We start from the raw sequence: 24,937 nt of genomic DNA on the forward strand, positions 1-24,937 counted from the left end.
CGTGTTGTCTTGTGATAGCAAAACCCAGGGGTGGTTGTGGGCGAGGATCATTTTCTGCTGGCAGGGAGACAAATCAACTTTATATCCCAGTAGCCAGGCACAAAGCCTGCTTCTGAAATAGATCTGACCTGCATGAAGCAAGGGGTTGGGTATTTATTTTTTGTTCTAGCCTAGACATACATACGGACTACCTGCTATGTTTGATCTCATATCTGAACACCATTGTCTTCAGATCCAAGAGCTAGTTCACACCTGTTCATAGCATTTATTAGCAGCTACTTTAGAAGACTACTTGGAACAAACTGCTGGTATCAGACTGATTCATAGATATTGAGACTTTAGTCTCTTCACCAGAACCTAGAAACCTCCTAATTTCAGCTAGTTGAAAATAGCTTAACTGAAAAAAATGCAACTTCTTTGGTCAAAAGGACCCCTCCTGTTGTCCTAATTGTCACTACACCATTCATTAACTATTAAAGCTAATTTCAGAACATGTGCTGTTTTCCAAACTTCATCTCCAAGACTTTCCAGCCGGTCCTAAGGAAACCCCCCCTCTGAAGCTGTTAGCTTCAGAAGAACAGCTGACATTTGAGCAAGCCACACTTGCTGTTCTATCTTCCATGCTTCCAGCATTGAGCTGCTCCACAGTTATTTCTTCAACTCTAACAGTTAGTAACAGTGCAATTTATCCTTATCTCTCCTTCTAATCAATAGTATCAAGAATATCGAGCTGGATCTGGCTTGACTTCACCTTATGTAGACAATTTCTGAAAAACAGCACTAAAAGGCGACACATTTGCTGCATAACTGGTGGGAAAGCCTACGAGCAGCTCTGTGCTTCTCAGTCTTCATCCAGTAGGGCTCCTCCAAGGTCCTGGCCGCAAACCAAAAGCTGCAGTCACAAGACACCAGAAACCCAAAGGAAAAAAATTTTCCCCTTCTTCCTCCTCCGTTAATCTCTTTGGAGGTTCCTCTGTGGTGCAGAAAGATACAGTTACACCTCATCGCTCCGGCTCTCCTGAACATCGCGTCTATCTTATTAAATAATGGATATAACACCGCAGCCAGGAAGGACAGCATCTGTCAGCCGATACCGTATTTATTGTTTTCCCTTCAAAGAGTCCATTATTGTGATCCTGTAGCAGGTTCACTTACAGACAAACAGAAGTTTTACTTAAAAGAGGCAGGAGCTTTTGTGCTGGAGAAGCAAAGACAGCTGGGCGCTGGCATATTTTTTTGTGTCACAATTTTTTGTGCTGTTATATATTCACTAATGGGATAAGAAAAGCTAATTATGTGAAATTTGAATAAAATTAATGAGATAATGGCAATACTGGTTTAAAAAAAAACGCCTAAACCAGCAGCATTTGCAGCACAAAGGTGTTTAATGACCATCTGAGTAATAACTCCACTTGTTCCAGCGTGAATTCACAGTTCATGCAAGCACATGGAGATCAATGAAATTCAGAGGGGGGGGGGAATAATCACATTTACATCTGGTTTGATTTTGTTTCTTGAAAATAGAAGTGTAGGGCATGAACATATATTTGAATAGGAGAACAGCAGCAGTGACAGATGACACCTAGACAAAAAAGCAAGATGGGCAGGGTGGTTAATTTTGGTAGTTCTGGGGACATAACGCTCACTTTGCCAGTTGTTTTTTCTTTTTTTCCTTCCTTATGACACAGTCTCACTTGCCTCCTAAAAATGGAATCTGTAGCCATAACAGAGGCTACAATGAGCCTACAAGAGTGGACCTGAAGCTACGTTCCAAGGGTCTCAAGAGTCCGTTTATCTGTGCAAAATTGTCAGCTGCAGTGGGGACAGGAGTTCCATGTGTCTGTTTGCAGCAGAAAGGATGCCCCACCACCTCTCTGCTCTGCTCACACAGCACTACCACGAGGTCTGGTCCTGCAGCCAGCACGCGGGGTACATTTAGGAGGATAAACCCCCTTCACGTGGCTGCTGCAGTACAAACCCAAACTGTCCAGGTGCCTACTCGCCACCCCAGCAGCTTCTGATCCTTCTGCTCCTCCTTCCCTTGCACATGGCTGCAGTCACTTCCCAAGGCCAGGGGGCCCTGTTTGGTTCAAGTGAGCATCCCCCCTCAGTAAGAAGAGCCAAGGCACTGCCAACTTGCCTTTTCCTGTGGTTTTGGGAGGGTGCAGCATCCCCTTACATGACATCTGAGCCTCTTGCATGCTGCCATCCCACCCCAAAGCATGAGATAAGGCTGGCAAGATGTGGATGCAAGCTCTTTTAGTTTCCCAGAGGAGTAAGCCATCAGCAGAGAAAGCTGGAGGCATCTTCCTCATCATCATTACCCATACTAATGAGAGTATTTAGCATTCAGAGCTTGACTGGTGTTGCAGCTGAAGTAACACAGAGCTCAACTCAAATAGAAAAAGCCCAGCAAGCTGCAGGGAAGATGCTCAGAGCCCAGGCGCCAGGGGAATACCTCTCCATTAGTAATCATTAAGCACTGAAGGAGGAAATTAGAAACAGAACCCGTTCTGCTTTAGTCATCTTTGCCAAATTCCCTGCTACAATGGCTGCCCAGGTTGTCTTTAGCTTCTTTTCATCAGTACTCCACTAATCTCCAGAGAAGCGTGGAAATCCTGGGCAGGCTGCAGCTGTTTGTGAAACCACGGGGAGCAGTTTCTTAAAACCCACACTCTCCAGGACGGTCCCCTTCAATAGCATGTGATGGCTTCTCTGCTTTGCAAATCAAAACACCTTTCTAGCAAAGGAAAAAATAAAGCAATAAAAAGGAAAATTAACCCCCTGCAGAAAAATCTGTGCTCCTGGGCCTGAACATCTGCTTTAGCTGCCTTGTGAAACAGCTAAGTCCTACTACAAGTACAATCAGCCTCAGAAGCATTGTGGGGTGAGAATGTTTGGCTTAAGGGCTCCACAGAGGATCTGAGATCACAGCTCACATTTTTGAACTGTTACCCTGCAGAAAGGCATCTCACTTCTGACCTCGCTTCATAACCACCAGCACTTCCCATTTATCTCTTGCTTAGGGCTCAATTCAAAAAGGCCACCCCACTCTTATGTTTTGTCTCTCAGCTGAGACATCCTTGGACATCACCCACTACATCTTGGCTGCCTGTTGTAGCCCTTTTGAAGCAAGATTTTCCAGACACCAAGATCAGATCCTTCTTCCCTGCAAACACACCTCGTCTCCATTTAACTACCGGCTATCTGTGTTAAGCCGGTTCTCTGCAGCTTTTCCCATCAGCTATAGTGATAGCTGTTCTTCATAAGAAAGGAAACTAGGATAAATATACACTAAAAAGTACAAGTTCAATACAAAAATGCAACCCCCCTCATTTCTACTCAGCCAATCCTTAACAAAAACCCTTGGGACAATAGGATGTTCTTTGCAGCTCGATGCTGCAGAACAAGTAACAAAGCCCATGGTAATGATGTGATTGACATCAGTTATCTCACAGAGAGCACCCATCAAAAGGCTTTTTTTCAGCTGTTGGTTCGATGCAAAAGCAAGTCATCTCTAATCGCAGTTATGCCTGTACCAGCCATGAGAAGCGTGAAAAATATCTCCTGTTTTCGCCATGTGCAGATGGTCTATCTCATGGGGTCCAAAAACTAAGGTAACAAAACTAATAATCAAATACAGGCAGAGGAGAAAGCAGAAGTGTTTGGGGGGAGTTTACTTTCCCTTCTTTCTCTCCAATGAATTAAACTAGTCTATTATGTTTAATTTTTTTTTTTTCCAGATGTGGAAGTAGAAAAGCATCCCACTTTCTGCAGCTCTGCAGATCACAAATGGAGCTTCTTAGGCACCATTGCTCAGCTGGAGGTTATGAACAATTCACCAACTGTTCAAGATTTCAAGCATCCTTCAATCCTGCTGGAGTTAAAATCATGCTGATAAGCACCCAGAAAGTTTGCAAGCTTATGCAAAACTCGCCCAAATAAACTGTCTAAACCCCTTTGATCTGCAAGCCACAGCAGGAAAATAACAGCTAAATCAGTCTGTCTTGTATTCCAGCACTTGTGCTTCTGGCTAGAATTAGGAAACGCACAGAAAACAGCTTTTTCTAACCTCAAGATAGGAGCCCTTTCAGAATAAGTGCCACCTTAGGCCACCCCCTTGTGGCCAGGGATCATTCTGCAGCCACCATGTCCTGCTTTTCCCTCTCCATCACGCTGAGGGCTTCCACTCCCCCCAGCACGGGGAGTTATCGAACCCCTTCTCTTTCAGTTCCTTTGTGGGCTCCCCCCCCAGCTGCAAAATGAGCTTCCCGAGGAGAAGCATCAATGCTGGCAAAGAAAATTATATCGGAATAAATCCAATGCTTGGGACATGGGGTTCCTAGGGTGGAGGAAGACAAGTGGTAAAGGCTGGAAGCACGGGGAGCTTGTGCATCCCTCCAAGCACATTGCTACACCCCGAGCCCAGTCTCACCACACTGCTCCCATTAACTCCAGAGAAGCCAGCCTGCTCCTTGCCTTGGCTGCTGCTGGCTTATGAGGGATCTCCTCAGCCCACCTTTCACCTTGCAGCACGGCCATAGGCTGGGGAAAGACTGGCTTCTGCCCCGCAAGGGCTCTTCAGCATCACAGGGCATTCAGCTGCTGAGCCTCAGTGAGTCAGTTCAGTGAGCCGATCTGACAGGAGCGGGAGGGGGGGGGGGAGAAAAAGAAGAGAACCTTCCAGGAGCTCAGTTTCTTGACCTAATTGTCCCCAGAGGGTGAAAAGGAAGCAGGCGGAGGGTGGAGCCGAGAGCTGGTAGGGAAAGGTGGTGGTTGCACTTTTCAGTAGCAGGATCCTGGTTAGATGCAACATCAAACCACACTCTAAATCTCTCCCCACATCTGTTTTCCTGCCTGGGTAGCATAACCAATGCATGCCCACGTTGTCACCACATCATAAATATGCGCCTTTAGCCAAAGGCTATGGTAAATTGGAATTTAGGGTAGGCTTCCTTTACTCTTTTTATTTGAACCTGTTTATGTACTTTTGCAGAGTAATAGCAACACCTCTCCTATCCTCTCCACAGGATACTTATTAATACCAATGAAAGGGAGTAAACAAGGCAGCAGGAGAAATAGCCAGGGTATTTTACTGCTCTAATCCTCCTTTTGCATCATTCATATTTATACAGGCCAGAGAACGATTTTCTTGGTCTGCCAAGCATGGCTGACAGATAACTCTGCAAACACAGAGCAGACCCTTGCTCGCAGTTGGGTTTCTCAGTGTCTCACTAGAGTGCTTTTGTTTTATCTCTCTCTGCACCTTTGCAGTGAGACAAAAACATTACAGCTCAGCTGGGTGGGCAATTGTTAAGGAAAAAGGAGAACAAAATATGCCAGTCTAGGAAGAGGATATAGACAGAGCTAAGGAGCAAAGACAAATATATTGGATTTAGGCACTAAGGACCAGGTAAAGCATTTAGGCACCAGCAGCCACTGGAATAGATGGAATTTATGCCTAGCTCCCTTTGAAAAAAAAATCTTAAATCTTTGCCAAAAGGAGGGGGAAAGAGAAGGGGACAGCTGGCTTTGTGCTGGTAGTAAAAAGGTGATGGGGATTTCCCGACATCAGAAAACCCTTTTGCTGCATAAATTTCAGGCAGCAGATTTTTGCTCTATAGTCCTCCCCGCACTTAAGGGGTGCTCTGGACCAGGGCCCTGCAAGCGGCCAGGGCTGCAGGAGAGCTGCCCCAGTCAGTAATGGTAAGTGCGGTGTGGTGGTGTATGCAACTGGGATCTATTCCAGTCCATCCAGCAGCAAGGTCTGAACTTGTATCTAAACTCATGCTACCTTTTTCTCGCTTTCCAGCTACTCACCGAGCTGAGGCGCTCTCCCAGAGAGCCTTGAAACAATGTTTTTCCCCCAGAAAGCAGCAATCCTACTTTCTTTTCACCTTTTATTGCACATCCTTATGCGCTCAAGGCGCACACTGCTTTCAAACGCTTAGTCTCAGATGAAGAACCTGAGTAGAAAAAAAAAAGCCTGTTCAGAGTTGTGTAACCCAGGACTCTCTCAGTCTCTTCTTTTGCTGCGTGTCTGACTTAAGCCCCCCCAGACAACACAAAAAGTTAGCTGCCTGGTTCTGCGGAGATGGATAGATCTGTTTGCACAAGACTCAGATAGAATCTTTGTCAATACTTTCTATTGTCAGATCCATCTTGCACGCGCAAATAAATCCTCTCTCACTGCCCTGTCTTTCCCTTTTGTATTATACTCAGTGTAAGGATAGAGCTAGAGCAAGATATGCTTTAAAAAAGGCCTACCAAAACATGAATTTACACTGCCAAAACCTAGTTCCCTTAGGGAGAGGAAAAAGCCAAGCTCAAAGAAAGGATCACCTCCTTTGATGCCCTCTCAAGAGTGCTCCAGACTCTGGCGCAGTGCAGGCCAGTTGAGACCTTGCACATGTGGAGCTCAACAACTCTTGGTTCTCGTGGTCAGGAGACCAGCCACCCCAAGTGATAACTTTTCGAGGAGCAAGTCCAGTATTTTCCTGGTCTAGGGGAAGCAGGGCCATTGCATGGCAGGTCAACAGGGTGCTCTGCAGAGCAGAAGCAGATGTTATTTATGGGTCTGGACTCATTAGAAATAATTTGCTGAGCAGAGCTGTGCTGGTTGCAGTGCAATGCTCAGCTCACTGATTGCAGTAACAGCTGGCGGCATGCGACAGAAGCTGTCTGGGAAGGGACTAATGGGATAACAAAGTCTAACTTTAATCACCCTTTCAACTAGCTTCATGTATGGTAGCAACACAGAGGAGCTTCTAGACACCCAGTTACAGGTGGCCAAAATATGGGCTGTCAGCCCAAATCCTGGACCATCACTCAGAAGGGGCTCCTGTGACCAAACGCCGAGGCTGGGATGGACCGAGTAAGCCTGTGTTGCACCCTTCTTCCTCTGGACTTTATTATTCAGGGTGGATAGGGGGGTTGTTTTTACTGATGCATAGCACAGGTGATTATTTTGGCACTGTCATGAGCCAGCTCCATCTGTAGGGCAAACACCACCGAGGAGCTGATCTCTGCTCTGCCAGGATCACCCCGGGAAGGGCTGAAGACTCAGTCCTGGGGAGCAGGCGAGTGTCCAAGGGGGTAACAGGAAGGAGCCACCCAGTCCCAAAGCTGGTCAAGCCTAGATTTGACATAGAAACATATATTTTTTACCTCCTCTATCACACATGCCCAGAGCTACTAGGAAAGGAGAAGGCCAGCACATTAGTTACTAACCAGCCCCAAGAGGATCACATCTTCCTGTCTGTGTCCTCAGGGAAGTACGACCTCCTAAGAGGAAAGAAGCATTGATGCTTAAGGGCTACAGCATATAAATAACTTTGGCAAAAGTCTTTGGTTTTCCCTCAAATTAGGTACTTTCTATCACACTGATTTATCCCCTTTGCTGAGGCTCACATTTTCATTTTTCTTAATTATTCCTGACAGGTTGTAAGAGCTATGAGGTTCCCTTAAAGAAATCTAAAAGAGGCAGGCAAAGTTCAGCAGGCCAGCAGGCTTTGATGCTAGGGAAGGAAAAAATGAAAACATAGTGGAAAAAGGCATTTCTGCATGCCTTGTAGCCCCAGGCACCCTATGTGGACATGAGATCTGATCTCAGTTCTTTAGAGCATCATAATACATGGGGAGATAGGAAAAACATGGCCCTGACACCAGATCATGGCCCATCCCTGCCAGCAGGAAGGACAAGTAGGTAGCAACAGTCTGAATGGCTTCGCCAGTCACCTGCCCTGATGGCATGACGGTCAGGAGGGGAACAGAAATCCCCTAATCCCTTCCCAACCTGTGGATCTCCAGGCCAGAAATATCCGTTCTCTGCAGCTACATTGGTCCGATTTTGCAAGGGGTAAACTGCACACAGCAGGGCAGGGCGAGAGCAAGCACACCGCTGCATCTGTCCGAGGCTTGTTAGCACTTGCAGGCAGCGCACTCAAATCAATAGCCCCTTCCAGGGTCTTAAGTTCCACAGCAGGTCATTATTTGATCTGTTAATACAACTTCTGTGGTGTATTACTGGTGACAACAGAAGTAGAGGCAAACATGGTTTTCACCTTAGCTGTGACCAATGGGTTACAGAGAGGGAACATCCAGAGTAAGTGAATGAGTAATTTCATTACGGCACACATAAAACACTGATTTTGTTCTCCGCGGGAGGAGGGGTGCTTTCCAAGGAAAGTGTCAAGACACTGCAAAATAAGTTTAAGAAATAAAATAGCCTGAAAATAGGGATAAGGCTCCTAAGCTGGCACTGTTAGAGCACTCTCTGGCATCCGTCCCATCCATATCCCACTTTCTCATCCCTCTTGAGGTGTGGGCAGAAGAAATAAGCTGTCCAAACACCGACCTTGCAACTTCAGAGGAGGGCAGGGGTTTCTAGCCACCCCATTTTCCATGCTGTTGCTGCAACACCTGTACTCACATTGAGCTGGAGCCACAGCTGTGCATTTTTTCCCCCTTTGATACCCAAAGGTCTTTCAGTTTCAAATTTAAGTCACCCATGTGCAAGCATCCCTCACAGCAACGGCCTACCAAACATACCGTATCCAAGCCCATTGTGGAGCCTTGGGCTAAGCACGAGATGCTAACCCAATTTAAGCCCCTAGCACCATGAAGTTTTCGCTGCTGTTTCGGCTGAAGGACATTTGGAGTCAGATGCAGCTGGGAAGGGTGCAGCAGCCATCTGCCTCTCTGCTGGAGCTGTTGCAGTTTACACCTCAGCACATTCACAAAGAAAAAAAAAACCCCACATTTCTCATTTCGGCTGCTAATATGCTGCCTATAAACTGTGGAACTCTGGAGCGCACACACATCCCAGCAAGATGCCCTGCTGCAGGGCAGGGCCCTCCAGCAGCACTAAAGCTCACACCAGTAACAGCATATAAATTCTCAGCTACACGATGACTACTGCTGTCCCCAAATTAGCCCGTAACGGGCACTACCCTAATTCACTCTTTTATCCTTTTCTCAGCAGAGATATATGGCACAGAACCAGGAAGGCTGTAAGCAGTTCCCCAACAGATACCAAGAGGGGAAAAAAAAAAAAAAAAAAAAAAACAAACAAAACAAAAGCACCAAGTCAGCACCACTTGTTGGAAAAAAGCTTTCTAAAATAAATGGGAGCAACTCACCAGAGCTAAAATACAGCCATCCATCTCAGCTTCTGCCCGGACACCCTCCTCTCCTGCTAATGCTTCACGGACCACAGCTCTCAGAGGGTTACAGGAGCCTCTACTGGCCCTTAAAAGCACTGTGGCGGGAGCTGGTTTCCTCCCTGCTGAATTGAAGAAGGCTGGGGGCAACACCTGAGATCAGTTTGGAACAGCTTCTCAGAGCAGGTGGTTTCACTAGTCTTAATCAAGCTAATTAAGGACATATATTCTCCAGAGGGGTTGTAGGTAACATAGAATCTTCATGGTTGGAAGGGACCTTTGAGATCATTGAGTCCAACCGTACATAAACAAAAAACCCCCCTACAATCTCTGCCACTAGAGCATGCCCTGAAGTGCCCCATCCAGACATTTCTTAAATACCTCTAGGGATGGTGACTCAACCCCCTCCCTGGGCAGGCTGTTCCAGTGCCTGACCACTCCTTCAGTAAAGTAATTTTTCCTAATATCTAATCTAAACCTCCCCTGCCGCAACTTCAGACCATTTCCTCTGGTCCTGTCATTATTCACCTGGGAGAAGAGGCCAACACCCACCTCTCTCCAACCTCCTTTCAGGGAGTTGTAGAGGATGGGAGAGAAAAGAGGTTATTTTCCTTTATGTAATCCCCTAAGAACTTGTGAAAATTCAATTTCTGCCTATGCTTTTTTTCCAGCTTAAATTTTTCTTTACTGGAATTAGTGGGCTGGAGACACAGAGTTGAAAACTCTGTTTGTCCAATATCTGTCCAGAGCACATGGAAATCTCAGGCATGTTTGTGTCACAGCAAACCCCGTGGGCTCACTAAAGTGCTCAAGCTAGATCTTACATGTGTTCAGGAAACCTTGGACACCACTGGAGAAATTTTGATCCATTAACACCTGAATCAGATGATTTCTATATTTTGTCTTACACTTCTCTTAGAAATGGTCACACGAAATATATAAATACTATAAAGAAATGGTCTTCCTTCAGTGTTTGCTCCGAGTTTTATGACACTGCTCTCACTTGTGAAGGTTTCTTGCCTATAAAAATATTTGCTAAGTCCTAACTCGTGATCTATGGCTATTGCAGGCTGCTCGCTGTCAAAAAAACACACATCCCCTTCGTGAATAAACCGGAGCCTCTCGTTGCGTCAGCTCTCGTCTCCTCGTGTGGATGCAGCGAGGCTGTGGCTGGGATCTGGCACAACGCAGCCCGCAGATGAGAACGCAGATGTCCCAATATTCATCCCGACAGGTGGGGAGTATTTGCACAGGATGCTGAAGGCCTAGACATACTAACGGTCTCAAATTAATGCATTATTTTTAATAACTATAGTAGAGGCTTTCATTCCTAGGGGCTCTGAAATGCTGCACACAGCTGCATGCTAGGGACGATGAAAGAAAACATGTTAAATAAATCTTTGTGAGTTTTATTGTCTCTGAAAACGGGCTTGTTGGACAAATCTCTGTGCGTGTGCATAAATGTTCATTCTTTACCTAGCTCTTTAGGCAGCGATGTTTTTAGTGGAAGACACTTCACAGCCTTGTTTGGATAAGAAAGAAGATTGTGGCCAGACAGATGGGCAAACACTTCACCTTGGGAAAACTGCCAGCTGACTTTCCAGCTGCCTTCCCACTGCCGATAAGAAATAAGTTTTCACAGGCTGGCTCACCATCTCAGAAGCTGTCTCTGGTCCTGCGTTGCTCTTGCAGAGCTGCTGAGGAGCTGCGGACCCATGTGTACCACAGGGTTAACGAGAAACCAGGCTCCAAAAGCAATTCCAGCCCTTGCTAATCCCATCCACTGAGCTGTAAGTCTGTTCTCAAGCTTTCCCAGCACAGCTCGTTGCCGCATGTGCCTTTATATTAAAGCAGAGCGCTTTATCTTTTGTCTGAATTTTTGTAGGGTTGTTGAAAATAGCGATGCTTCAAGCTGCTCTGTCCAGATAAAGGACTGGGGCTGGACTTCTTGGAAATGAAGGATTCGTGCCCCCAGTCAGAGTGTTTTTCCTCCTGGCAGATGCCCAAAGTACCTGTAACGTGTGCGCTGAAGAAGGAGATCAAATAAAGTTTCCAGGGCAGAACGTTCTTGATTTTCTCATCATAGATTGATCTACGTGGTGGCCTTTCTGCTGCTGACAGCAATATACTCTCAGATATTTAGAGATGGACCTTCGTCTTCTGGGTTCACTCCCCTGGGGTTACCCTGGACTTCTCTGGCTCACGGTTCTCTCAGAATCTTCCCAAATCACGAGTCTTCCGGACATCTCCTGTGCTTATCGTCCATGGGAGCCACCTTGGGATAGCTGGCCTCTGGCCATCTTGCACTGGTGCAGCTGGAATAACCATGCCAAGGATGCTGATGGTCAGACTCTGATCTGTAACTGGGAGGTACGGAAGGATCCAGGAAATTGGTGTGAGGGGGGAACAAGCCAAGGGATGGGGACCATGGTTGTCCTTGTGGCTGGTGAATGAGCACTGGACAGCCGTTACGTGTAATCTCATTTCTCCTTGGTCTCTCTCTGGCACCTTTGACCACTTCCCCATAGTTTAAAGCCCAGCTGGAGATTTCATTGGGGAGAGCATAACCTTTGTGTGTCCAGTGCCCAGGGCAATGGGATCCTCATGGCTTTTGGAGCACTGTAGGCTCTACTGCAGCAACAGGATCAGTTGTGACAGCAATGTTAACCCAGACCTGGTGAGAGGATTAATTTGAGACTTCTCTGAAGTAAAACTGGGTGCATTTCCTCCATATCTCTCTGCAAGTAGTGAGGTAGGACAATCTATGACAATGAAGTTTTGAAAAGTCAAGCCTGTGCTGGTTTCAGCCTGCCTGGCCAAGGGCAGCACCAAGCAGTCTCGGGAAGAGATTTATCTTCAGCGATTTACACACCTTTCTGTGCACCCAATGGAGCTGGATGCTGAGGACACCGATTGACTCAGGCAGCTCTCAAAGCATCTTTTTCCCCATCTTATTCCCATATCTCCAGATTTTATCCTGGTCGTGACTGGAAATGCTGGGGTTTTTTTCCTCCCCAAGTATTCCACTTACTCTAACCAGACATGGATTGCACCTAATTATTTGTCTGAACTGAAGCTGTAAACTGTTTTAATGACACATCCATTAATATTCAAGGTGGATGCTGCTTTCACAAGTCGCACCGTGCGGAAAAACGAGAGGCGCGCATGCTATTTTAATGAATCAATAATTACTGCTCATACAATGGTACGAAGACAGGGTACACCACTATTTATTAGTTCGTTATTTCGGGTTGTTTCGTTTAATTTGGTGACGAGCCCTAGAATTTACGTGTGAAAGGAAGGTGCTTTGCCACACACTGCTGTGAGTTTGTTTCCGCTAACCCTACGCAGAGCGCGAGGGCTGGAGCTTCATGAGAAGAGGCAGGACACCAGCCCCCAGTAGTGATATGCAGACCTGCTCTTATGGAGCGTTTTGCCAACCCTGAGAGTTTACAGCCTGCAAATAGCTTCGTTCAGGCCCAGTAGTTTCTGTAAAATAAATAAACAAATAAATAAATAAATAAACAAACAAAATCCCTGATTGCTTGCTCAGGCACAAGGCAGGGGGGGCTGGACAGAAAATGTCTGGCTCAGCGGAGCATCTTGTTTCAGCCCACCTCGCCCTTGCCCGTGCTCGCTCCACACGCTCCGCGACGGGGCCCCTCTGTGCCTGGAACAAGGAACAATTCATCACGTGAAAAAGGAAGGCGTCTGGCCACAGAGTAATTGCCGGGAACATGGGGGTTGAATGACTAAAGCCCCATTTAAGCGACAGGAATTTTGCCTTTCATTTCAGCCGTGGCCAGGATTTGCTCACAAGAAAAGGAGGGAAAGTTTCTAAGATTTCATTCAATTTGGATAAGTACCAACAGTTTGTTTGGTTATCCCGGAGCCTTTTATCTGCAGTAAATACAAAAAGAAAAGGCCTTTGAGCAGCCAGATTGAGAGGGTGTTAAATAAGTTGTTACCCTTTTGCTTGTTCTGAGTGCAAGTAGCCAATTTTCATTGATGGAGGCTTTACAGGGCTGCCTACATCAGATCAAGGAGAAGTAAATTGTATTTGAGACTTTAATGATGGAAATTTAACATGTTGCTTATGGCTTACCCTGGACAAGCCAGTGGATCGATACGCAAGGCTTATGCATTATTTTAGCCGAAGAACTGTCGACAAATAATGATGCAGAAGACGATTCAAGAGACGTACCTGCATAAAGGGCTTACAGGCAAGGAGTGTTTTTCCTTTATCAGAACGTGCCAAAATCTGGTTCCGAGAAGTCAGTGCTGCAGTGAAACTTCACCTCCTGACTTCTCACCTCCAAAAGTCTCTGGTTTTCACCCAGAATGGAATTCTGTGCGATGCAGACAGTGGTCTGGTTTCAGTGTAATTCTCCTCCGCTCTGGTGCCAGAGAGGTCTAGTAGCAGCCGTGAGACTGAATCAATATTTGCAAACAATTACATGGAACTTTGCCTTCAAGCGTTCTGAGTTCAGCTGTCTTTTAAATTTGGCAGAAACAATTCTTCACCATCTACTCGCTGTTTTTAGCCATGGACCTGAACAAACAGTCCTGACGAGTGGGCAGATTGTCTGGTCCCAGTTACCTCTGCAAAACTGACTCTGGATTTTCATGGTCCCACTTTAAAAAAGAAGTAAAAGAGTTCTGAGAAGCTGAAATGCATCTGCAGAATATCATTTGGGTCAGGTGCTCTGAGCAACAAATATTTCTGTGCAGCTATTTTATTGCCCTCTAAAAAATATCTTATGGCTGATTGTTCATGAACATTTAAAGAGTTTCCTATATGGCGATTCTTTCTCCTCCTGACAGAATATTGATCCAGCCATTCTGTCAGCTCCTGTACCAGTTTAGTTACTACCACAGTTACTGCTACAGCAGTAAAATTTATTGAACAGACATTCTTGCTTTACAAGGTGGAAATGAAGGGCTGTGTCTGCTCATTCCCAAAAAGCACGCTGTGACTGTCTTAGGAGGCAAAGAGCTTTGAACATTTATGGAGCTGCAGACTGTATTTTTAAAATTGGATGCTAGGAATGACAGCAACAAAAAGAAATCGCGGAGCAAGCAGGCAAGGAAAAAATTAATTTTTCAGACGCTCGCTAACCACTGTTCACTTCTCCTGGCTATACAAATCGCTTCCTGCTCCTGTAAAACTCGGTGGGAGCTCTGCAGGCTTCTCCCTCTCCCTCTCTGCTTTCGCTGATGCTGTCCCTGACAAGTGCCGCACGAGGCAGCTGGAAAAATCCATTTGTATGAAATGGTGTGACTGCAGAGCGGAGACATTTGGGTGAAGACGGTCTGTTCTGCTCCCCAGCCCAGGTGCCCACTTTGCATCCTGACACAGACTGCCGGGATCACCGACGTGCTGCTGCCACCGGCACAGGGGGGAGAAGGCAGCAGAGTGGGGAGCGGTGGCATTTGGCAGCTGTTGTCTCGTTAGTTTTCCATTAACCATCACGAATAACATGTGATGCATTCCTATACCCCTCTAGCTGTCAAAGGTATTAAAATGCCCAGTGCCATCTGAGTGGGAACATGAAAGGCAGTGGTGGAAGGACAGGTCACATTAAGCAACTAGGAAGCCAAGGGGCCAGCTGGTATCTTAAGAAGGTGTCATTTGTAAGTCACAAATGGGTCTAAGTGAGCACAAGGGAGGCTATGACCCTGACCACAGAGGCACGTACTTCTCTTTAAGCAGTTAGTAATTCCACTAAACTCGTTGGCAACAATATTTTTGACCAACTCTTTTCTCTGTCTAATGTTCCCTAGATAAAAAATAGAAGCGATAATATCAGCTTGCCAGTTGTTGAGGCTTACGGGCTAAATGTTTGCAGAGTGCTTTGAGATAGGAACCTAGGAAACAGGCCCAAAGGGGACTCCAAGGGTACCAAATCTCGTAGGCACATCCACTGCTTCATACCTTTGATAAATTTAGCAATCTCCGTCCTGAAACCTGTTAAATTTCTTATCCTTAGTATTTTGTCTGCCAAACTGTTCCCAAATGTTACCTTTGGAGGATTAGAAGCGGGGCTGTTAGTACGGGCAAATGATGAAAAGAGAAGAAAAGCCAATTAAAAAAAGATTTTCGATTGTATTACGAGCCAAAAGGAGCGAGTGTACTCTGAACAGCCCATTTGGTTCTGGGCACCATCTCCCCATCCTCTGCCACCGTTATGTCACTGTTCTCCCTCCCTTGCTGTTTCCAGGCATTATCCCCCATTGCTCCTTTCTGCTGCCTCCAGGCACCTCTCCCTCCCCACCGTCTTCACACCAATTTTTGGATCCTCTCCTCTTCCTCCACCACCTGATTTTGAACATCAGAAATCTAGCCTCCCCTTACAGCCCTGGAACATGGAGTTTTACCCCGTTGCACCGAGCTCCTGGCACCCCATTAGCACCCAGCCCTATCCCAGGCTGGGGCCAGGAAAGCCTCTGGCTGCAGAGAAGACCCTCTACATTTGGGGAGATAGCATTTCTTCCCTTCATGCTGGCTGGTGAAAGGAGCTGTATGGAGAAAACAGAGAGCCTGATGGAACAATGTGTGGGGAGGGTGGTTGTGCCATCAGCCTCAGGCTCCCAAAAACTGGCAATAACCATCAGGACAGGATGGTGGCTGAACCAGCATCGAGAACCACAAGAGCAGGAAGGAGCCAAAACCGCAGTAACAAACCATTATTTTTCTTCTCTTTTCAGTCACTGTTTCCTAGGATGAGAAATTGCTTTTGTTAAACATTGTAAAATTGAGGCCACTTTCTGCGCAGCAGTCATGATCCGCCTGTCATTCACATCCGACGGCGGCGAGAGGACCTGGTTTTGGATGTCATCCATCAACGACAGATTCACACCACCATGTGACAAAGGGCAAGGCAGGGAGGAAGAAGAGGGGGAGGGAACGGGAGGTGCAGGGGGCTGGTAAATAGCATACAGAAATTTCATTTTCAGTTACCAGCTCAAAAACAACCCCAGCTTGCTGTGGCCCAAAGCCATTTCCTGTTGAGTGTAATGACTTTGGTAGTTGCTCTGCACTTATTAGACAGGCAATGAAAAAAAACCAAACCAACAGCGAAAAGCAGTCTTTGAAAACTGAGCAGACATTGCTAGCAGCAGCTATCCATCTTAGTCTCCATTTCCCCCTGGAAACAGATCCCAGGACTCCCGCATCTCTCATGGAAATCAAAAAAAAAAAGTTAAAGAAACCCCAAACCCGCTTGTGTCTCTCTGCGAACATCATCAGAGGGACTCAAATCCGGACGAGGCATTCACAGCAAAACCAGCAACTGGCACCACGAAGAGCCAATTCGCTCCTCGGCAAAAATGTCGCGACTGCCCCGGGCCGGGGCAGCACAAGCCGACCTACGGCAGCTGTCGGGAGAATTACGCTCCCACAGCCGCCTCCTTCCTGTGCGAGGTTGGATCAGGGCAGCGAAGCAAAAATACCCTTAATCCTGACCTGGCAGCATGTGAGGGAGTCACTGTGCATCTGCTGTTTCGCACATAACGCCTCTACTTTTGTCTCCACCTGATGAGCTCCCAACTGGCAGCCAAGAGCAACGGCGATGGCCCCGCGGATCATTTCCCAGTCAAACAGCTGCGCTGGCAGGGCTGATTAATGTTTCAGGATAACTAACTTCCTCCTCATCTCTGATTCCTCCGTACCTCTTAGTCTGTTCATGTGGAAATGTCTTAGCGCTGGATTTAAACAGCTCTTCTTCGGCAGACTAACTTTGCCGGGTATTTGTCTGTGTTGCGGCATGTATCCATGTGAAAGAAAAAGCACGTTGAGGGTAATAGAGCGGAAGGACAGAGGGTCATCATTATTTTTTAAGCTGCTTTGGGGATCCCAGAGAAGTCACTTGAAAGTGTCAATTATGTAGGCATTTTGATGGGGCTGCCTCGCAGGAGGAAGTTTGGCTCCACCACACCTTCCCCTAGTTCCAATTGCTTTCACCTGAATCTTAAGGATCAAAGAGACCCTTCAAGCTTGAGAAAGATAAAACCAATAAAAAGTTTGACGTAGAGAGACGGCACAGAGTGACCCTGAGTCCTTTGTGGATGAAAATTGTCTCATTTAAAGTTTTTGAGTCTGTGGGTCTCTCCCAGAAATGAAGTTGGTTTCCTGGCTTTTGTATTCGCTTCCCATATCAGTAGAAATTGGCTCACACAGGCCAGGACAGGGAGCAGGAACCTGCCTGATTTTGTGCACAGAAACTTCACCATCACCCAACAGAGTTATAACGGGTGGTGGCTCTCCAGCAGCCCAGGTCGACTGCTCCATAAGTGAGAGAGCTGGCGCAATGAGTAATGAAGCTGTCACCACAACCAAAATATCCACATCAATCCTTAAAACCTTGCTAGTGGTGGCATGCAAGGGGCTGGAGATCTTCAAGGGATGACAAGACATTTTGTCCCCACCGGAAAGCACCTGATAATGAAACTGAAAAGCACAGCCCATGCCATGCTGAACATCAGCATTCAGGTTTCAACTTCTCCGTCCCCTAAGAGTCCTGATTTAGTTAATTGTCCAAAGGAAGATAAAAAATTATGTCGTCTTTTATGATGTCTGTGAGCTGTCGGCAGCAAGGAGCGCCTGTACTTTGCAAACTTTTACATTCTCTCTGATTGAGGATTTGAGGTTTCCTGTAACTGCATTTGATTTTGGCCCAGAAGAGTTGAAAGCAAGAGAAAAGAAGTCACTGTGCGGTTTGAGGTAATGGGGAACCAGTGAAAAAGACTGGGCTCCTACCCAGGGGTCGGCAAGGGGGACCCTGCCTGCAGAGGGCTTGGCGCCATCCTGCTCACGTCAGTGGGATGATTTCTATTAACTTGAATTGTGTGAGATCTCAAACCACTCGGGAATAACCTATCTGAATCTCTTTCAATAAGGGCCTTTCCCATCTTTTTATAAATTGAAATACCCTGGAATAGTAATGCAAAACCCACATCCTGGAGGAAACTGATGGAAATGCGGGGTCTTTTCTTCACTGCCAAACAGAGTGAAAGTCTCTGACTCTTATGATATTTCATTTTTTTCTTAGCACTGAAACTCCTGCAGATGTACGATTAGATAGAAATCTCAGCTACCGCTAAAAAGAGGGAGAACATTTTTAGCCAGCAGGATTGCACAGAAAAGCCTGAATTCAATGTTAGGGCTTAGGAAGCAGAAAGTGCATTAAAAATAAGTTAAAATATCACACTTTCTTGGAACCTGACTCATGCTTTGGGGATTGGAAGTTCTGGAAATGCTTAATTAGTAGAAACACTCGGGACATTCTCAGCTAGAACATCTTCTGTGCCGGGATCACAAAGGGCTAGGATTTAATCTACATATACAACAGCAAAGGGAATTACACACCCTGCTGTATTTCAATATCCACCAAGACATCGCTTTGGCGTGTGTACATACCTCCAAAGCTCTGCACATATGCACCACGACGGGATTTTCTTTCCTTTAAACCAAGCTAATCAGTATCTGTGGAAGGCACAACAGATTTCAACACAATTTGTTAATATGTTATAGGTCACGATTTTATTTATTTTTATTTTTTTTTTAGCAAATGAGTACCCTCAATAATCCGTGCTATTGCATTTAGTTAACTTTTGCACCTGCTTATAGACGAATCACGCAGAGGTGCTCAGCACTGGATCATCACATCTCACAATGTACCTCCTCACCCGAGGATTGTCCATCTGCTATTGAAAAGATCCAAAGATGTAAACTAGATCTTGTTTCTGTTTCCTTACGTAAGGTCACACGTTCTGTGTGAATAATTAAGAATCTATAAATCCAAGAGCCTCATATAAGAGGCTGAGTAACTATCAGATTTTTGGGTCAATCCCAAATTTAACCAAACCAATAAAGAATGGGTAAACGAATTATACTCATTGCTATATAACTTCAGTTTAAGATTTCACTGGATCCAGGGAAATAGGAAACAAAATCCTTGACAGTTCATTCCGGAGATACCATTACAAAACACGAGTCCTGTCATTTATTTGCCTTGTCCTTGATAAATACACACAAAAGAAGGGAAGATTTTACAGCTGAAAATATCAATAATGTCTTAAGAGAGTCAGGCAAAATTGGTTTGTCTATTTACAAATCAATACATAAAATCCTCCATAAAGCTGGTACTTATTTGCCTTTGGTGCCTGAGCATTATTGCGGGTGTAAGGAGTTGTTCTCCGTAATGCATGATGGCACGGAGCAAGGAAGCTGGCGTGCTGCATTGGCTTTCTGGTTTTCTATGTGCATGCTGGTGCCAGCGCAAGCCAGGAGGTTTCCTCGGGGCCATGGAGATGTGCTGAGCAGCACACCATGCCGGGAATCCCGCATGGATATGCTTCATTTATGACTCAGGGACCTGCTGAGACCTTCCTCGCCTGTCCACGTGCTCCTGCCGTTTAGTTCCCCTGGCCTATCGGACAAGTCCGTTGCAATATTTCCATCAACAATTTCCAGAAGGGAAGAATTTTCCTCCGTACGTTTTCATTGCCTTGTACGATGGGGTAATTAGACACAAAGCCCCACGTCAGAGCAGGAGGTTAAAGTCCCGCCGTGTGCCCTCTGTGGGAAAGGCCCTTCCTGCCCCTCCGTCCTGCTCTGAGCGCTGCGTCGAATGAAACAGAAGAGCTCCGACCCCGGCACCAGCTTTCCCTGGAATAGCGGCATGTTTTTGGATGGTGGTGTTTTCTCCACTGCTTGGCAGATCCAGCACATGTTCCCTGGGGGCTGGGAATAAGCTGAAAAGGCTGTTCAGGCTCAACTGGGACAAGTGGGGTGGTGTCCAGACGTTACCACCAAAACACAGGGAATGTTTTGTCTGTAAACTCTACTTCCACTTCCTTTAGGGAAAGCCAAGACCTGTCCCTGAGGAAAAGGGATGCTTTTATATCCATGCAAGACTTTAACTGGGAAAAGGAGCCCAGAAAGCCCAAGGACATTCCTCATATAACTACCAGGAATCTGAAATGTTGCCCAGAAAAGAAGCAAGGGAAGATGCAGAGGGAGAAATGATACCTTTCATCAAATGAGCTGAGCAGACCAGTTGCAGCCCAACAGAGGAGGAGACAAAAGATAGCTGGCTCGCAGGCACACGAGCCCTTCTGCAGGGTTGTGACAAAGATGGTAAACTAGATAAACACAGTCACCCAACACAGCCAAGACCCCAAACATCAATTTGAATGCTACAATTATGAAAATGTTGCCCTTAACAATTTGAAAACGTCACCTGCAGGATGTAGGATGAACCCTAAGAAATCAGTGAGAGAAAAACTGATTGGGTAGAAATTCCATAAAATGAAGGTCGACACCTTTTCTGTTTTCTCCATCAAGATTTAAAAATATATAAAGTCTGGGATATAAAGGCCAACAGCAAGAAAGAAGATTCTTTTTTTTTTCCTCAGCCAGCAGTAAACAACACACATCTTTCAGAAAATGAGACATGTCCCAAGGAATTTGAGACGGATCATTGCCTTTTATGAAACATTAGATGTGTCTGGAAGTTAACACTGAAAATTAATATGCAGAGAAGGGACAGACCACAGAAAAACATCGTTATGTGCAACGTATTGTCTCTCCTTTCACAGTGGGGATAGCAGCATCATTGTTTAGGTAAGAAAATGGGAATTCAAATGGGAGACCAAATCCACCTTGTGTCTTTTTTTTTTTTTTTTTTTGACAAGATGAAATTTGCTGCAACGTCCTGTATTACTGTATTGTGCATTACTGCCTGGAGGAAAGTTTCTCCCCAAACAAGCAGATGAAAATATTTTGAGAGAGATCACAAAGGAGCTTAGAGCAATGAGCAAACACCAAATAGGCAGCGTAAGCATGATTAATTTGTTTGTGCCCGCTCCCCCATTCAGAGAGGGACGAGCTGGGAAAAAACATGGGTTATTTGCAAAAGAAACACATTCCTGTCGTGAAGAGGACGGGGACAAAACTGCTTTGAATTCTCTTTGTCGCCTTTTGCGCAAAGAATTCTCCAACACAAAGATAGGAAACTTAAAACTCCTGCGTGCTCGAGTGCTGTCACATTACTATTTCCAGCAACAGCAGTCTGTGTTCAGACGCTTTTGTTCCCTGTCTCTCCCTTCCCCTCTTCGTGTGCCCATTATTTATGGTCATCTACCTCCTGGTTAACAAATTACCGTGTCACATGAATGGGATGGGCTGGATCTCAGGTAAAGGACTTGCGACGAGCAGAGGTGGTGCTGGTAGTTTGTTCTACAAAGTACTTCGTAGACAGTTTGTGCCACAGCACATACGGGCCCTGGAGCACAGCCTTTCTGAATCTTAAGTTGCTGCTGCATGACGCCCGGGTTGGTGGGTACGTGAGACATGGTTTGAAGGTGAAGGCAGTTCAAGGGGCACGTCATCGCTCTGCCCTGCTGGCACAGCGGAGGGGGTGGTGGATGGTGGTGTGAGATCAGGGACCGACAGCCACGGCGCAACTTCTCAACCTGGTTTTGCTGCTGAATTGGAGGTGTGAATAACCATGCCCTGGATCCAGGAGCGGGAGCTCAGTGGTTTCAGGTCACCTACTTTCCGTGGCCGCCCACCCCTGTTCTCTTGATGAAGAAGCTGTGGTGTCTAAGTTGGACACATCTTGTGCGCAGCCTCCCTGTTGCTGGAATTGGCCTGAATCTGGTCCTCAGTTTTGCTGTGCTGCCATTCCTGGGTGAGGTGTGGGGATGCTGATGCTTCCTCCCACCAGCCCGAGCTTCCAGGGCAGTGGCAGCCCCCTCTGCCTGCCCCTCACGGGGGTCCTGACCTCAGCCAGCTCCCAGCACATGTCCTCCCTGCTGCCACCTCCCAGCCTCTCACCGTCTCCTTCGTGCTAATCAATCCAGGAGGTTTATCAGATGGTTTGTGATAACCTGGAATTTGTACTGTCAGTGAGCCCTGAAAATCTGTAAGAGCGGGCCTTGGATTTCGTAGAGATTCGGTGTCATTTTGGTCTCTTTTGGAGCTTTGTTACTCTTCTTTTGTCCCTGAGAATAAGTCCTGTTTGTGCTGGTGATGCATCCAGCAAGGGCAACTCCCAGATAAGTGGGAAAATATGCAAACCACAAAGATTAGGAGGAAGGGGAGAGATTTTTCTCAAGGTTTGTGTGTTTTTATGAAGTGCAGAAGACCAGTAAAACTTTTTTTTAAACTCCAGTTAATCTGTATGACATGAGATGAAAAGAGATCAGATGCACCAGCCACAAGACTCTAGGGCATGGGTTTGTTTTTTATACTTCAAATCACAATATAACTAGCTTTAAAGAAAGCAGAAACACTGAAAACAGTTTTCTGGGGACAAAGTCCATTGCGTATTGCTCCGCTGTGGTTTAGAGGTTTGCTCCCTTTTCCTTCCCCCATCCATTTGCTAAGTTGTGTCTTCCCTCCTGGTAGTTACCGACAAACTACCACCTCAGGGATGGAGGGAACGATGGAAAAACCATGAAAACCTTTGAAAGCCTTGACTCACCGCCAGCAAACCACCTTCCACTGCAGCTGAGTATCAGCTTGCATTTGAATATTTGATGGAATCTGGTTGAACTCAAATGAAACTGTTGCTGGGAGAGGAATAATGCTGCGGCAATCTATAGTAATGATCCGAAGTAGTGCCATTTGCAGCAGTGGCACTGTGTTACTCACTGTGTATCGCTGCCGCATTGTTAATGAGACCACTGAAACACAAAAAGCCTATTAATGATGGGGAAAAGCCTGCAGGGAGCTGAGCACCCGCGGTTTTTGGAGGCCCTCGACTCCCATCCTCTGTGCCAGCTGTAGATGTTTCCACTCAGCCTCCGACACCCAGGGATTGCCACCCACTCACATCTCCCGTCTGAAAAGCTCATGGGAGCCCTCCCTAACCCATTCCAGTGTGCAAAGACTGGGATTACAAAAAGCCTGGTAATTCCGCAAGGGGAATACTGAGGGAGAGATGGAAAAGCAGGATCTCCCCTCTCCTCTGATGGCTTCTGAAATGACTTTGCCTGCAAGACACTAATCCCTCTGCAATTACACAATTTCTTTCTCCTATACTGTGGCAGTTTTTCCTCCTGCTCTCTCACTGTCTACCAAAGCCAAAGCCAGATCAGTTATAGACTTCCCCGCAAAAAAAAAAAAACCCACAAACCAAACAAACCAACCAAAAACAAAACCAACCCCAAAAAAAGAAAACTCACCTGGCTCAGCAGAACAAGCTAAGATTAAACCTGGAGCTAAAGATGACCCAAAGGTCAAGACTGAACTCCTGCAATGGTAGAAGATGTGCATCATTCATTTCTAAGCTGTGAGATGCTACAGAGGTCACGGAACCAGAGGAACACAACTGGTAAGGTCACAAGCCACCAAAATTCCTTCTCAAATCAAAGAGGAGCCAAAGGAGAAGGGTAATCACAGCTTTTGAGTGGTTGGCTTCATGCCAAGTGAAAAAGAGATGTTAGGCTGTCACTGCTTCCTCCAGCACTGCTGAAGGGCTACTGGCAGGGAGAAGAAAGCGTACGTCTCCTCAAAAGCTCACCTTGATCTTCTGAGTAGTTGTATTTCCATTGAACGTCACTTCCTGCTGTCCCCGGGCTCACAGGTGTTCCCGTCTGTGTTGGCTGTCTGAGCACTCGATACCACCTCCAAGTGGGTGGTTGTGGAGGCCCTTTCAAAGAGCTGTCGCCAGGCCGAACGTAAAAAGTCTTGTTTTTCCCATTTCTCCTCCTCACCTTCATCCAGCATTCAGCACCACTAGTTAAACTGATGAGTAGCAGCTGGGGTGGGGGGCTGTTTCCATTTGGTTTTCATTAATGGCACCGTAAATTGTTGTAATGGGTTTTCTACTCCAGCTTTCCCTGGATGCAGGAGAGGATGAAGCTACTGCAGTGACAGGATGAAGGGAGATGCTCTTATCTCACGTGGTGGAGAGCTTGTGCCCTACCTGGAGAAGGAAATGCGTCCATGAGTAGGTTACTATTCCTTGCCAGGCTTCCTTGCATCCTCTTCTGCATTATCATGCTCTGTCCCTCGCCTGGCACAGGGTTTGAGGTGAGACACGTCCTGGTCTAAGCTGGTCTGGCTATTTGGACACTGGTTTCCAACAACTGAGACTCTGCCATCAGACCCAAAGAATGACATTTCTTCCAGCAGTGAATATTTAAACCCAAATTATTTATTTAAGTCTTTTATTAATTTAAAGAGGAAGTCCTTAGTGGACCAGATTCTGAGAAACAGCGTTGGTGCTGGACTTGTAATACTGATTGCAGCCTTATGCTGGTCCATGGAGCGTTTATTCAAGCTTGGCCCTTGAAAAGGGTCACCAAGCCCCCGTCCCAGGGTATTTCTATTTGCTTTCAATTGCAAATGAATGTCGTATAAGGACTTAATCTCCAGTTTCCCTTGTAGAAATTGATTTATCACTTAATAACACCCTTGCTGTGATGGGGCGAGAGGAGGCAGAGCCTGAGCAATAGCTCTATTGTGCTGTCAGTATAAATTAGAGCTAAAGATGTTACTCTTTAACCACAAGCTTTGGGGTTTCTGGGTTTTTTACAAGTGCAATTTTCAGCTGACAAAAGGCTTTTTGCACAACAGATTCTTTCCTGTTTAGGGTTTCATCCCACACAGTTTTCGCAGCCTTGCTGCCCTCTGAATCTCCTGCAGGCAGCGGCATGCAGGGGAAAAGGGATCAAACTACAGGAAAGACAAAGTCTGCTTTCTGCTCTGCGAATTGCAGTGTACAGCTATGGGTGATAATTATAGGGAAAAGCTCATCGATTTA

The 24,937-nt window shown here is 46.2% G+C and overlaps 1 long non-coding RNA gene across 1 annotated transcript; it reads right to left on the minus strand.

Annotated features, from left to right (window-relative positions):
• Window positions 1-1,454: 1,454 nt before the first annotated feature.
• Window positions 1,455-9,353, minus strand: LOC141748731 (uncharacterized). Its single transcript, XR_012589085.1, has 4 exons — window positions 9,141-9,353; window positions 7,231-7,284; window positions 5,821-5,966; window positions 1,455-1,582 (listed from the first exon to the last, which is right to left on the minus strand). It is a non-coding gene; the product is annotated as an uncharacterized LOC141748731 (long non-coding RNA).
• Between the last annotated feature and the right edge of the window lie 15,584 nt (window positions 9,354-24,937).

This window comes from Larus michahellis, chromosome 9 (genome assembly GCF_964199755.1).
Source record: "Larus michahellis chromosome 9, bLarMic1.1, whole genome shotgun sequence".
In the NCBI taxonomy this organism is placed as follows: Eukaryota; Metazoa; Chordata; class Aves; order Charadriiformes; family Laridae; genus Larus; species Larus michahellis.